Here is a 15,914-nt window from a genome sequence, read left to right on the forward strand (position 1 = left end):
CATATGTTTGGAAAACACCAGACCACATCCATGACTGATATTCTTTTAATCAAGCATATACATGTGTTCAGGTATGAAGTAGAAACAAACATTTGATAAATACTGTCCAAGCAGGCCATAGAAACAAAACGATGGGAGGAAGTGAACTATTACAAGATGAAATTGTAGCTTCTGAATATTAAATATGGGCTGGATATTAGCTGCAAAAAACTCTGAAACTCGTTCAAGTTTCTCCACAGAAGCACTGGTGGCTTCAGCCACTGCCTGCTCATCCCCAGACATCAGGTTGGGGATATTCGGGTACCCAGTTCTCATTACTCCATGCCCTGTAGGGAACGGCGATCGGAAGATCTCGCGATGGCACGGAAAGAGGAAGGAAGAGGAAGGATATGACGTAGAGATAGCAGTATGCTTGTAGGTATATAAGCGAATACATGCGTACAATAAACGCCATTTGCAGCATCCTCATATTGGTGTCAGTGCTCATTGGCCCGGAGGCTGGGGGAGCCTCCGTGCCGTCTCAGGCGAACGGGAGATTGTCGCATCAGAAGGCGACAATGCCCAAATCTAGAGCAGTCAAGCCAGAGACTGAAGCAAGACCTTTGCAACCCAGGCTGAAACCTGTCTCCAATACATTTGCACAGTGGAATGCAAACAGCTGTGTACTATGTGCTTCTATTTTGTATAACAGAAACTCCCTACTCCTACTTACAGCCTGAAGAAAGAGGCGGGCAGCATTCACTGAAGTCTCTGCTCAGAAAGGAGGGATTGCCATCTTCCCATAGGAGCCCCAGCCTAGACCCCACAAATGCCAGCAGGAGCAGAGGCAAAGCTACAAATTGCTTCAGCATCTCATCCCTGCAGCCCCCTCCTTGTATTTACATACAGTAGTCAAGGCGAAAATGAATATGACACCAGGCTGCATTAATTCCTTCAAAGTCTATGTTGAACAGCTGCAGAGAAGCCAACTGATGTCCCGTGCCATGGTGGGTCGACTGTGGACAGAGGGGAATCAGTCAGGAGCTTTTTATGTGAATGTAGAAGCTCTTACTCTGCAGATTGTTAGTTCCTGCTGCGTTTGGAGGTTTCATCATCTGCCAGTGTTATATGACCCTCGGATGGCAATTTAAGGCAACTTCCCTTTGCAGATCCCCTCAGGACTTTCTCTGTGGTACCAGAGAGCTGGACCTCAGAATGATTTATGGTTATGGTGACTGGAAGCATTTAGCAATCTCAGTTATTGAAAACACAGAGATAGACTTGGGTGTCCCTCTTAGCATATAGTAAATGAGCAAAAAAATTTCTCCAGGAGCTCTACACTGTGTCTGTGACGTGTAATGATCTCACAAGCAAATCTGAATAAATCCAGTCTCAGTGCAATGCTGCATGACATCATACATCTGCCAAAATAAAATTATTAATGATGGAACAGAAGAATTCTTGGCAGGGTTTCAAAGCTGATTCAAACATTATTAGAACTTGGCATTAAGTCACGGAAGGGGAAAAAAGTCAGAGACAACAAAAGCACTATTCAGATGTGTTAATCTTTCATTTAGTACATTACGTGGCAGATAGATTGGCAAAGAGGAGTGGGTAAAATGAATGTTCTACAGGACTTCTGGCAGATAAGCTCCCATTCTGTAGCTTGCTGAATATACATTGCAGTGGGTGCAAAGTTTAGGAGGGGGGGGGGGTTTCCTCAAAGAAGGAAAGAGTGAGTTATGGAGATGCCTTATGAAGTGTTAAAGTTTGCCTGGCATCAGCAGTCTTCAAGAATAGATTCAGAATAGCTACATTTTCTCAGTTCTTCTTGAACATCTTCCATCCAAGGATCACAAAACATAATAAAATGGGTACTTAATACAGTTAATTACACTGACTTAAGTGCATGAGTATAATATCCTTTGTCTCCATCGTGGTAGTCTGGCATGCTATTTGCTCATGCTTGTGGCAATGGGGAGTAACACCATTTTTTGTGGGGGAAATCTGCCTCAGGAGGACACAAGCTAGAAGCAAACCTGAGAGTGGTGGAAGAGTGAGCACCCCATGCACAGGTAGGTGCTGCACCCTCCCTGCCCTTCTACTCTTATAGCACCTTGCAAAGGCCACCACCTTGCAAAGACAGCACGGAGACAGCTGAGCGCATCAGGACAGAGTTTGAAGAAGCTTCACTCCTGCTCACACCTAAACGGTTGGCTGCAATCTTGTAAAGTGTGTATTGGCTGTTACCTTCATTGGGCAGACAGGCAAAAAGCTGGGAACATGACCATGTATGTCAAAATGTAGCTAATTACTATTTACAGTAGCATGTTGGGATTCCAGCCATTATCTGATACCCATTGGATGTTCTCTTACTATACTTCATCAGGGAAGCAGAAATTATCCTAATGACTATATGGAATAATTTGGTAATGCACTTAAGCCCCCTACTAAAGTATTAAGGCAAAACACAGCCACAAGGGAACTAACTTTCTGACGAAACATTAAAAAAAAGCATTGGCTAATTTTTCACAATAGTAGAGGTGTTGAGGGAAATAAAATTCCAAATTCTATCTAAATGGCCCTTTTAGGGAGTAGTTTGGTAAGTGTTTCTTTTGAAGCATCCTTGAAGCCCTCCAGCTGTTGCAGCTGATGGAACCAATCTGGCTATAAAATGTTTTTCTTTCTGCCTTTTTTCAGGTTTTCTTTAGTCCCAGATGAGCTCCCCAGTCCAAATCCATGGCCCCACGGTCCACTTGCATGGCTGTGCAAACACTTTGTCTTTACAGCTGAGTTCAGATATAACTATATTGAATTAAATCCATTGATAAACTCCCATTTGAGTTGAATACTCTTTTCACTTGTGACAGGAAGGGCAGAGTAAAGTTAATTCAAGTATGCTAAGATAAGAATACATACAAGGGGAAGGAGCCTCTAAAGGCAGCACTGCTGATAGAAGAAATACCCATCAAATTGCTGTCTGAATTTCCTTACCAAAACTACCTTTCATTAGATGAGACCTCTTCCTTCATTTCTGAGAACTATTTATGAAAAGGTTTTGGTATGCAAAATGTACTCATAATCAACTGGCTGAAGGACTACATTATTTTTTCCATTCTCTACCTGAGGTGTATAATAGGTGGTATAAAAATCAATACAAAACTCCTTGAAATCTAATCTAATTACATATCACAAGATGACTGCATTTATTTTATAATCAGTTCTAATCAACAACCTTGCAAATCTGTCAGCGTGCTTTCTAAAAGTGTATACATGTTTTTCCAAGTGGCAAAACTGAATATCCTCAAAGGATTTCAAGGAAACGATACTCTCTGAAAACCCTGATTTTTTTTTAAGTTAAAAAAATGTAAAGCTATTGGCAGTTGAAGCTTCTTTTAAATATTGCACATAGGACAGGGAGTGAAAGCATGCTCTCCAGATGGTCTGTTATTTATTTACTCTGCAGGAAAGAGAAATGTTAAAGAAACAGGGTGAGGATCACAGTAGGAAAGCAATAAAGCAACAAGTAGCACCTTAGAGAGGAAAAAAAACACACAAAGTTGCACTGCAGATTGAGGATTTGACCTCAGTTACCACCTATCTACCTTTTGGAAACTGAACCTAATATCATGTTGTAGGGAAAATGGACACTTCTTATAATTTGTGACCTAGAGAATGTAAAAATGTATATGAATTGTTTTTCTGTTGTCTGGCATCCAGTGAAACCACCCGTGTGTGTTAAAAATGTCCTTGTGCCTTTTACAACCATTTTTCACCAAGGTACCATTGCATAGAGAAGTTCTTCCATGAAAAGCCTCCCTGTTGTTGACTGACCCAACAAACATGTGAGAGAAGGTTAACACAGATCAAAGGGAAGTGTAAACATTAACCCTTCTTTCTCCTTCATGGAGTAATAACACAAGCTAACTAACGTTTTTGCGTATTGCTGGATTGTAAGCTACAATGACAGAATTTTTTTTTTAAGAAATATTTTAAGGTCATAACAAAAATGTGTGGCAAAGCAAAAAAAACCCCAACAAACCAGAGCAGAAAAACACAGGCTAATATTAGCAACAAAAGGCCAGGCTCTGCCCAGGGCAACATGCTGCACGGTGGAACTGTGGTGGTGACAGTCCCTGGCCACATTCCCCTTCCCATTCTACATGAATCATCTTTAGCATCCTCACCTTCACACATACCCTCTGCACCAGCTCCTCATTCTGATTGCAGCCTGTCTATCAGGTCCGTCCGGCAATGCATCTGCTTATTAACAGTGACAAGAGAAGCAATGTTAGCAGGAAGAGCCCCAAGGTCAAGCTCAGAACAGCTGGTTTCGGTGCACATTGAAACTATTGCTGCTGCTGTTTGTTGCCCTGTCCGGACTCTCACCAGACCCAGCCTTGACTTGCCTGACCTTGATCCAGGCTTTGAAGTTTGATGATCTTGTGTTAACTGGCTGCTAGATAAAAATATTTTATGTGGCTCCGCATAGATTTTAGCTCTATGTCGCTCCTTCTGTCATTCTTCTATGATTTCAAGGGCACAAATCATTAGCCTGTATTTAATTTACACAAGCATAGGGCTGGCAACCAAATTCATCAAGAGCTACTGGAGAATTTTACCTCAAGTTTCATTCTCAGCTTGGCTGAATACAGTAAATGTAATTAAATATAAATAGGTTGTCATGAAGACTGCAGAAAAGGTACATCACATGAGGATAAAAAACTTGGGAAACTTTACTAAACAATTTTCATTCAAGTGCCAATAATTATTCAAGTGCAATTTTGGTTAATTTGCTTGTATATAGCCATAGTGAATAAGTACTGAGGCTATATTTAATGCAGCCTAGTTGATTTAGTGTCAGTTCAGCATTCTAGCGTGTTATTTATTCAACTATTATTTCACAAAAGCATTTACCCTCTTGGGTATGACTCTTGTACAACATTTTTGGGAGAGCAGGACTGAGCATAAAATATTTACTTCTCGAACAATGCTGAAAAGTACAACAGCATCACATACAGAAGATGCTTATTCAGTTGCCTGACCCATAGATGCCTCAGGGAAAGCCAAAAACCCAAAATGGACTCTCATAACATTTCTCAGAAGCAACCATTGAGCTAACTGTTTTGGGGGTCATCTCAGGCCATAGAGAGATGCTTGGGTGGCAAACGGGTTTTCTGGTTGAAGATTGCTTGTTCCCATCCTCTGCCAGTCATAACCAGTGTGGAGTTGAGCTAGCAAGAGGGATTACACCAGCACTGCCTAGTCCACTTCAAAATTGGCTTATCCAGCCAAGTGGTTTGAGCTGACCTTCCTGACTTTTCCTGATGTGGGTAACTGACAGCTCATATGATCCCTTCAGCTGGAACAAGCTTTGGGGTGGTAACCTCTGCTTGGCAGATGGTAACAAACAGCCCGTAATGATAATCTTCTCATCTGGCAGAGCAACGTTCAGAAGTTGTCAGTACCCATCCTGGATGACCCAGAGCTTCTGCTGGATGATCAGCCCCAGGAGTTGCTGGCCAAAATGCTCTGGCTGACTACGGATGTCATGAGAATGCACTGGCAGGAAAAATAGCCTCCCTGATAACAAAGACCCATTTCTTTCATGGCTTTATAGATTAGCCAACTCCTTGAACTAGCAGTATGAAATAAAGAGGACACTATACATCAGGCCCCTCCAGAGACACACTCACTGTAAAGCACAGCTGGTCAGAACACTACCATAAAAAATAATAATGTCAAAATATAAGGAGACAGGGTTAGCAGTTATTGTTTTCTATTATTCATTGTTCTATGGGAAATAAAATGGTTGCACTCCTCAAGGCTGTGAATCCTAAACACTGAACGCATTACAGAAAAAAAATGCTTCCCAGAAGAAGACATATTTATGAAGTAACTCGGTCATTTAATAGCCAGAAGTCTTTGATGAAAAAAAGGTTGACGAAGCTACAAAGAGATGATTATTTATAAGCTTTTCAGTAGTGCCACAAGTGAACATGCTACTCCACAAAAGCTTCTTTAGGCAAGCATAGCATAAGCCACAAAATCCCTGCCCTGAGGAGACTGCAGTCTGAGCTCATTTATTCTTGAAGACAATGTGGTACATTACTGTTTTTTACACAGCTTAAAAAAATGCGTATGCTGCTAACCATAGCCAATAAATTGCTGACTTAGCAATCCTTTCTTATCCAAAGAGCAATACGGTTTGCTATTAGGATATATGGCTTAGTGATATAATAGGGTGCACAATAACACTACTGAATATTCTCACTCAACGGTAAGATATTTATTAGGCCTGAATTAGTGAGAGACAGTCTTTCTTTCCCCTCCCTTCTCTCTCACCCTCTAACAACTTCATAATTATTTCTCCTGAAAGAATGATTCCATTCAGCAGATATTTGAGAGAATATCCCTAATGCTTCTGACAGAATCTATGACAAAAATTGAAAATCACCAGATGAGTCATAAATGCAATCAGTTAATCCAGGCATCCTTTTCTGCAGTACCTTCAAAATAAGTGGAGTTAATTCCACCACAGCAAGATGCAGTGCAGTCACTGCAATGATTCTGCAGTAGATCCTCCTCCCGCTTCCCTCGCCCACTCTCTCTGGGGCACCAAAGGGTTTCCAGTTTTCTTCCTTGGTCAGTGTTCCTCACCCACACACATAATTTCCACTGCTGTCTCTCTTCTGATCTCATGTGACTGCTAGTCCTGATCAGACTCCCTTTTACATTTCTACGTCTTGAGCTACAGCAGGGAGGCAAACTACTGTCCCGTTGACTTTGCTGTACTCATGTCTGCACCTTAAAGGCTACCTCAGGCTTCTCTTGCACTCACATTGTCCTTCTTCACTACAAAATTGTTTCCTCGGTCTTTTACCCTGCTATTACATTTTTCTTGAATCTTTCTGGTTTTGCTGTGTAATGCTCAAGCACTTGCAGCCGTCACTCTCAATTCCCTTCTTAACTTTGCTTTCTCCTCATTCTTTAATCTACCCTCTTGCAGAGAAAGATTACTACTGTTATAGATACTCTTCCCTTTTCTGCCTGTACGAAACACCTGATCTCACAGAAAATCTTTACTCGGTCCACGTCAATCTTCTGTTGAACAACTTCTTGGATTTCCATGTTTGCTTACCTTCTACTCCTTTATTTCTCTCTTCACAACTCATATCTGTGATTTTGCACTTATAAAAAACATAATAATAAGCTTCAGCATCCAGAGGAATTGCTTTCCACACATTCTGTCTATTTTCTATGTCAAAGGGCCATTTGCTATCCTGATAACATCAGCATTTGCTATCATAATAACATCAGCATATAGAAGTGTACAGGCTGCAAGATTAGCCCAGCCTTCTAGAGCTGCTATGGCAATGGATACGTAGCTAAAATGGTAACATGGAGTTACACAAGCTAGAAATACACTGAAAATACTTTCTTTTCACTTCAGGTCACCCTGCTACATGTCATCATTGAGCTTTACTGATCAATGAGAGACAGAGAAAGGAAGAAAGCTGATCCCTCCTTTTTCTGCACAATGAGGAGATGATGCTATTCTTGTTCCCCTCCCTTCTCCAGTCTATGCCTCTTTAAATAGTTTAATGGCTGACGGGATTTCATTGTGAATTTCCCACTGGGCTGCTGGCGACAGAATACCAACACTTTCAAAGCTGTTCGGCCTTCTCTGCTCTTTCAAACTGTAAACAACAGTGTTTAGAAAGAAATGCCTGGGTACCACAGAGTTCACTGCTAATTAAACTCAATGAGACTACAATATGTGTGCTGAGTAATTGGTATCTCTGTCCATTTTATCTGTGCATTCTTCTGAAACCTCCTTAAACTGTTATCCAAAAAGACTGCTGACGCTGAACTACAGCGCTTTTTTTGGTTCACTTTTGAGTTTATGTTTTGGGGGGCTTTTTTGCACTTGCACTGCTTTAGCAATCCAAGTGTATGCACTGTTTGGTGTAAAGGGGAAGGAACAGAACCATAGGAAAAATGGGCTGCCAAAGCCACCAGCACAAAAGGGCCCCAAGTACTGCCCTTATTACACAGTTCCACCAACACATGGCTATGGGGCAAATGGCACTGCTGCCTCTGACACCCGAGAGTCCCCACTTCCCAAATAAGTTGTGGGAGTGCACATGGAATAAAGTGACAGGACTAATGGGACATAAATGAACTCTGTTCCTGCAGCTGTGCAGCCTGGAAGATGATCAGAGCTGCTGAAGGTTAAGGTGGTTCATCCTCCAGCTAGGCTGGACCTCACAGCTAAGGCCTCATCCACAGAGAAAAGATGCTTCAGTCAAACAAATGGAAACAAGGATCTTAATTTGTCCAAAGGGCTGAGGCTGTTACATGTACCCCTAGGATGTTTCCAACCTACTTTTCTCTCTCTCCCTTTTGCATCCCTGTTTATTTCTCTTTATAAATTCCTATCCCCTTCTTTATTCCAGGGCCATACCATCCACCCTATTCTCATGTCTGTGTTCCCGACCTGAAGATTTGCCTTTGAACATAAGCAATCTGAAATGAAGATACAGTTTAAGAAATGCATGAAGTTGCATTCAAAATACCATTCCTTCCTTTTAAAAGTTCATCTACTTTCATCTTCTTCCTATTTTTCCCCACTCCTTCTTCAGTCACACACGTTTTGGAATACTTATGTATTATGATTGTCCTCAAATTTTCTGCCTGACACAGTCTTATGTGTACTTCACTCATGGCAATAACCCTAGTAGCCCAGGCCAGTTCAGAGAAGATGTAGACAGAATGACAGTGACAGCTCTGGCGGTGCAGTATCTGTCGTAGCATTCTCACTGCTGCTGCTGCTACTGGTGGGGCAGGACTGCAAATTGGAAATGTGAGTAATGGTGCAGAAGAAATGGAAGCGTAGGCTCTGCATGTTACATTTCCTATCTTTCCAATGCGCCTTCTCTTCCTTGCTTGACTTCTCCTTCCTTCCTGATGCTATCTGATTGTTTCTTCATTTTCAAGATTCTGCAAACATGCCTCTCTCCATTCATTGTCCTCCACATCACACCACTCCAGTAAGCAACCATCCTTGTCTCCACGACTGCCAGTTTCTCACCCAGTCATTTCTATGCCTTCTTTGATAGTCCTTCCCCAGCCCACACATGAATTCCTCCACAGGCCATCATCATTTCCATTTTTAATTCTGGCTTCAAAACTCACCACTGCTGTTTTTGTTTTGAGTGTTTTTTGCCTTTTTTGTAGTGAATCCTGTTTGTTTCACGAGCAATTAGCTTGCACTGTTCTACTTCCCTCTTCTGTATTACTTTGTCTTCCTCTTAGACTATGATTCCCTTGCACTAGAGACTCCTCTGGTGTGTTTGGAAAGCACCTAGCATGTCACTGTCACTGCTGCAAGCAAAAAATCTTAACTTATTCCCCACGCAGTATCGTGCCATGTTGTTTCCTGAAACTTGTACAGTCATGCTGTCACTTGAATCTTACTACTCAACCCTCTGAAACATTTCAAGGAGTGCACACAAAGGACAACTTACATTTGTAATGAGTCCAATCACAATTAAATAAAAATCTTGATATCTTAACCATCTGCACTTAAAATCAGGGCTCTCTGCCTTAAAACTTCACTTTAAGTTTAGAATATCCAAATAGAGGGACTACAAACAAACATCAACATTTCTATAGGGATAGGCCGTAATTCTTTTATCTTTAATTTTTACATAGATCTATTCCCAAACCAATAAATAAGACCCAAGACACAGTGACTAACTGTTCCTTCAGTGGAGATGGGGTAGGTGCCTGTCAGAGTCAGAAGGGAGTTTAATGAAGCATTTTGGTTTGGGGTTAGGACGATATTGTGAGCCCTCAGTTTCCTTGAGATGATAAAAAAGTCCTTTGCCCTTATTCAATGATTTGGATCATTGCTGGTATGAACAATCCCTGCCAAAAACAGGAAGTAACATCCCAGCTCCCTATTCCCCCACTCCTTGTTATTCTATGACAGGCATGTTCCTTAGAAGAATTTTGTTGAAGAGTTACCTGCTCTTCTATCAACCTTTTCACGTGTCTGAATAAATCTCCTCAGCTGTCTGAGCTTCTTGATTTGACACCAGGAAACGTGAAAGCACGCAACTTTCCCACTCTCTGGCTTTGGCTGTGATTCCCTAATTATCATGTCTGCCTACCTGGCATATCCATGCAATTTGCTTTTTCCTTCTGGAGTTGGAAACCAGCCATGAATCCCCTCAGGCTTCTCAAAACTAAAATAGTTTCACCAGGAGAGATAGAACATTTTGAGAAAGGGAATCCTCAAACAACCCAAAATCTGCATTCATTTCTTTTCCCCTAAAACCCTACCATCCTGTGACAGTGTCCTTGTAGGGGCACAGAGTAGAGTTCAGGGAAAGATCGCTTGACTGCAGTGTGAGAGATCCTTGGTTCAAATCCAGGTTCCCTCTCCAGAGTTTACCATTGTTTTGCCACACTGCCACTCTAAAATCCAGGCCAAACTTCTTAAGAAACCAGCAAGTGCCTCTCACCCATTGATCAGCTTCCTAGGAACCTACTCCCCTCTAACAAGAAAAAGTTCTTTCACTGCTACAGAGTCCCCTTGTTCCTGCCAGTTCCCAAACTGGATTCGAATAGTCCCGTGGGCTCGGCAGGAGGTCAAGTTGAACTCCCAGCAGCCAGCAGCTCTACCACTGCCCCACAACAGTTCTCAAGTGTTTAGCATGAGCTGGCTCACTGCAAACTGCTGCTTCCTGTTCCTATTTGTTTGCCTAATAGCCTTGCTGATTTAACCCAATATAGTCACAAGGAAACATCCCAATAACCAAATAAATACTCAGTAATTATAATGGTACTACAGTGCAGCTCAGTGTCCTCCAACGACCCCAGCGTGGTGCTCCTGTGGAACACCAGGGGCTCCCACCACGTGTTCAGCTGCAGCTTGGAGCAAGTTACATTGCCACCCAGTGCCTCCTTACATATCCTTTAAGTCAAGCTTTTTCTGAGAAGCTCACCCAGATTAACTTCAGGTGGAAAATACTGAGGGAATTGTGTGGGAGTCCCACAGGGAAGAGAACCCATCCTCCTTGGGGACATTCATTCCTCACACACCCACCACTGAAAAAGATTCACTCAGAAGTTCAGCAAAACGTTACTCATGAATGACTCCAGCTGATTTGTCCGTAATCATATTTAATGGCATTTGGTAACTGATTGTGGGAAGAAAACTTCATCTGTCCATATGCAAATGTGTGCTAACTGGAGGAATAATGTGCTGGACAAAAATCCAGACATTCACAAATGAGTACATTCAATCCAGTGTGAGTAGATCCTATCCTTGTCACAAACCTAAAAAGCCACCATAACTGATTCAGACTTTTTTTTTTTTAAATAATGCCTCAGAACAGAAAAGGCGAAAACTTCCTGAACAATTTGTTCTGTATCTGGGAACCATCCAGGACCTCAGCAGCAGCATGTACTAGTTTTACTTTAGCACATTACATGGTAGAAGATGTACTTCCTTCACTGTTCTTCACTGTATAAACATATGCAATTTAATGGAGAAAGTCATAAAAAAGACAAGATTTAAATGCCAGTTGAAACATACAAACAAGCAGCAAAATTCTTTCCCCTGACAAAAGAAATACTACAAAAATATCTACCTCCAAATTAAACTAAAACAGAGTAGTATCAAAAGCAGTAGACAAGCTTGAAAATATCTGGGGGTGGCTTTCAAATATGAAATGTTACCTAATTAATATCAAGCAAAGGATCTAATTTAACGCAAAAAGATGTGCTATAACACTGTTAGGTTATATGGTAGGTTACAGAAGCTAGGTTAGATGTAGCAGAGACTTTACTTCAGTTTCTCTTTTGTGAACAGTGTTTGGCTTTCCAAACATTTTTGGAGAAAGTAACTGAGGCTTCACTTGCTATTAGCAGTGTTCTTTCCTTATCACCTTTAAGATGTACTGCAAAGCACAAACTGAAAAGTTTAACTGATAAGCGCTTGTCCATTACAATGTAAAAATTGGAAGGAATTTAGCTACTTATATCTAGGAATGATAACTGATAAAATAGCAGCTGCAATAATGGAGGTAGGATGGCAAATACTTATGGCATAATTGTTTTCTGATCCTTTCGGAACTCAGTAGGACCACAAGTGGGCTTTTTGCTAATTACATGGGTTACCGTAGTCTTCAAAACAGGGTAGAACTTAGAAAACTGTATGAAAACAGATCTTACCTGGAAAGAATTAATGTGCCTAGTAGTCCCCCAAAAGGCTTAGGACCTTGCTAGGTAACTATTCATTTTGTCGTCATTAACCTGCAATATACGAGGCTATGAGAGTCTTCTTCTACCCTCCTATATAGAAAATTGCATCCCTTTCTTCCAGCTCAGTCACTTTCTCTCCCATGTTCATCAGATTCTACCCAGATTATTGCATCTCCCTATATTGCAAGGTTGAAAAGAAGCAAGGCAAAAGTCCAGTTAGTAGACTATGCCCACCTCCTTTTTCAGCTGGCTGGATGACTGTCAACACATTATTATTTTGTGGCAATTTTTCCACAGGTTTCTGGTCTGCTTGTATTGTCAGTACAATACTTTGATCACAATATCCTGGACCATCATCCAACTATGTTAATGATTGCACCCCTGTCAGCAGCTCAGTAAGATCTCAATAGCTTTTGGGGTAATGGAGGCCACAAAGAACAGAAATATGCACGAATGTGCTGGAGACAAATTCTTACTTTAGCCAAGCACAAGAGAGTAGAGAAAGAAGAAAACTAAAGTGTCCAAGTGACCTTTCCATTCCCTGATCCTGAACTCCAGCTTAGATCATGCTCAAAGTTATACCCATAGGAAATCCTCCAAGGATCAAGACGAGCACGACGCCTCTTGCACTTCCCCAGCTCCCTCTTATCTTCTACTAATCTCTGCCAGATCCCAACCTGTCTTTTCTATAGGAGGCAGATGGGAGACACACTGCTGGCCACTTTCCAGCATTAGCAGCTCCCCACCTATGTCTCTTCAGGGTAGCTTTGCTATGCTTCCTACTGCCAAGTTTACTAGATAGGACTCAGTGGTATCTTAACCAGGGCATTGGCTAGATTTGGTTAAATGACATCATTTCACCTACACTATAAAGCTTGAGCCTCACCATAATGAAGCTGTAGCAGTGGTAGATCTCATGATAAATGCTGGCCTAGACGAGTCTAAATGAAACAATACAAAGTGTTTGTGACTGTTCATACTACCTATTTGCATTCACTGGCAGAAAGGTACATTCTTTCATTTTAATCCTTACCACCACCATCCTTTAATCTCATCTCACTGTTTATGTAGTCAAGCTCTTATCTCAATGCCCATCACCAAAGCATCTGATGTCTCACAAGGATTAAATTAGCAATAATAAATCTCTCATCTTTCCCATCAGGTCGGAGTTGGAACTTGCTTAGGAATAATTTAAGCCATTGTTACTCCAGCATTCCCCTCGGGCAGCAAACAACTCTTGTTGACTGAAACATTAGCAAACAGGAATAGGATGAAACAGATCATCAAAGTGCAAGAATTGGGATGTGAAGCCTGAAGCATTTATAAAAATGCATTAGTCATACCTTGGAAATCTACCAAGAATTTGGGGGGTGGCAGGGGTGTGTAGGAGAGGCCAAGGGGTAGGCAGAACTAGCTGTAAATAACTTCCCTCAAGACAGCTGACTAATATAAAGTGCATGGGCTGAAATGTCCTTGTTTGTTTGAACCCTGTGAACCCTCTACAGGTTTCTACTGGTCAAATGTTTTGGAGCTGGAGGCAGAAGCAAGTGGCGAAGGTTATTCCCGTGCTGCTGCAACAGAAAAACAGGGTGCTCTCCTGCTCTTTTCCAGGGGGCCCAGCGTAGCAGAGGGTCAAGCGAGGTGTCCTGTCTCCGTGATCGGGGAGCAGAGAGGGCCGGGCAGGCGGGGATCATCCCCGAGTGCCATCCCCACCCCGTTCACCTCCCAGGCCTGGAGGTCAACCCGGCACGTCCAACCCTGGGACACGGTTATGTGCCAGCCCTTCGGTGCCACCTGGCACTGCGGCAAGGAGAGGTGGGTAGGACAGGCCGCTCCAGTGTTTCTTGGTGATTTACATTTTTACTGCAAAATCCCAGGTACTGAAGGGGAACTGGAACGGTGCTGAGTCCCACCGAATCTTTCCTCCCTCTTTCTTCTTTTCTGTCCATATTGCTTTATCATCTCATCACTGACATCTTCACTGCTGGAAATAAGTACTTCTGCAAGGACTATAGAAAAACTAGATGCAGCACTGCTCAAAGAAACTTCCTTGTGTAAATGTAAAAAAAAAAAAAAAAAAAAAAAACCCTCTAAAACTTCTTAAGAGGAATACTTCAAACAATTTCTCATACCATAGGATCTAATTATTTTATCAGGTTTTTACCAGTTCACTTCTGGGCAGTGAGGTTTCTAACAGCTCGTCGCTGAGATTCACTTCTCTGTAGATATTATCTCTCTTAACATGTTTTTGTTATGAATTTAAAGGAGAGAAACATTAAGACTGCACACAGGCAGATAATTATTTCATAGCATTAATAAACCTCTCACATCCCCATACTACGGGTGAACTATAATGACTATGTCAAATTATTTAAAACGCCTGTATTGCTATAAGCCCATTTTTTGGTCTGCTTGTGCTGCAGCACAGGTCACCTAGAATGAAGCTACTGATCTCCGCCTCACTTCATAACTGAACTCCAAATCTAATTCAAGTTAAAAGCTGAATGAATTTGGTTCTAGCTACCTGAGACAGATCTCTTCTTCCTGAGACCAGAACATCTCAAGACACCCATGTTCCAATGACGCAGTGGAAATGTTTATTCATGCGGGAAAAGTCGTGACCCAGAAGACATAATTTTAACAAGAGGAGGACTAAGACTGCAACTAATTGCCAGCTGAAGTGAGAATAGTTTTTGAGTTCATAGCACAGCATGGTCAATGCAAAAAAACACCTTTTCACACAAACTCTCCTATAGCTATAGTAGTGCCTTCTTTCCCTTACTCTTATACTTATATATATCACTGGAAGAAAATAAATGCTACCTGATGCCCATGCCTTACTGGAAGGGCAGGAGGGAAATAATAATTTTGTCATGTTTACAGCTAGTCCTAATTTCCCAGATTAAATATGTAAAATGACATATATGACATAAATATGAAAATGACATTTTCTTTAATAAAAAATATTAATGCCTGTTTTTTCAAGACAAAATGTCAAAATGACATTTTTCTGTTTGAATAGCTATTTTGTCCTGAACACTCTCACTTGAGTATATTAGAATAGCAGCTCACAGGAGCTATTCCAATAGGAACTCACAGCAAAAGCAATAAGACAACTATGAAAAAAGCAGCTGTTTGTAACAGTGAACTGGTTCATCAACAACATCAATTACAAAATGACATTCATCACAGGAAGGGAACTTTGTTATTGTTATTTCAAGGGATAATGTAAGTATTAGATAAACAGCAGGTTAATTTGTATAACGCAGACTAATTTAATGGGCTGCTCCCCATTGATATGGCATAAACAAGCTTTGACTAATTATTAACTAGGTTAACATGACATAATGTGTGTGTGCCCCGGATATTAGATATTAGATGGAGATATTAGTCTTTATATAGTATTACGAATGTGTCATATCTGAAATACTGATTACTCATCTCTGCCTGCAGACAGTCTGAAAGTACCTTCTGTTAAATGTATGTATTGATTTAGTCAGTGTGCCCTAATGGAGCACATTCTCCCTTAAGTGGAGAATACCATCATACAGGGCACCGGTGATTCAAATACTGCAGCTTAGTGAATTAATTCTGATTTTTTTTTAATCATCTTCTGTTCACTTGTTTCACAGTAACTTCATCATCTTAAGAAACTGGAC

Source organism: Dromaius novaehollandiae, chromosome W, assembly GCF_036370855.1.
Source record: "Dromaius novaehollandiae isolate bDroNov1 chromosome W, bDroNov1.hap1, whole genome shotgun sequence".
NCBI lineage: Eukaryota > Metazoa > Chordata > Aves > Casuariiformes > Dromaiidae > Dromaius > Dromaius novaehollandiae.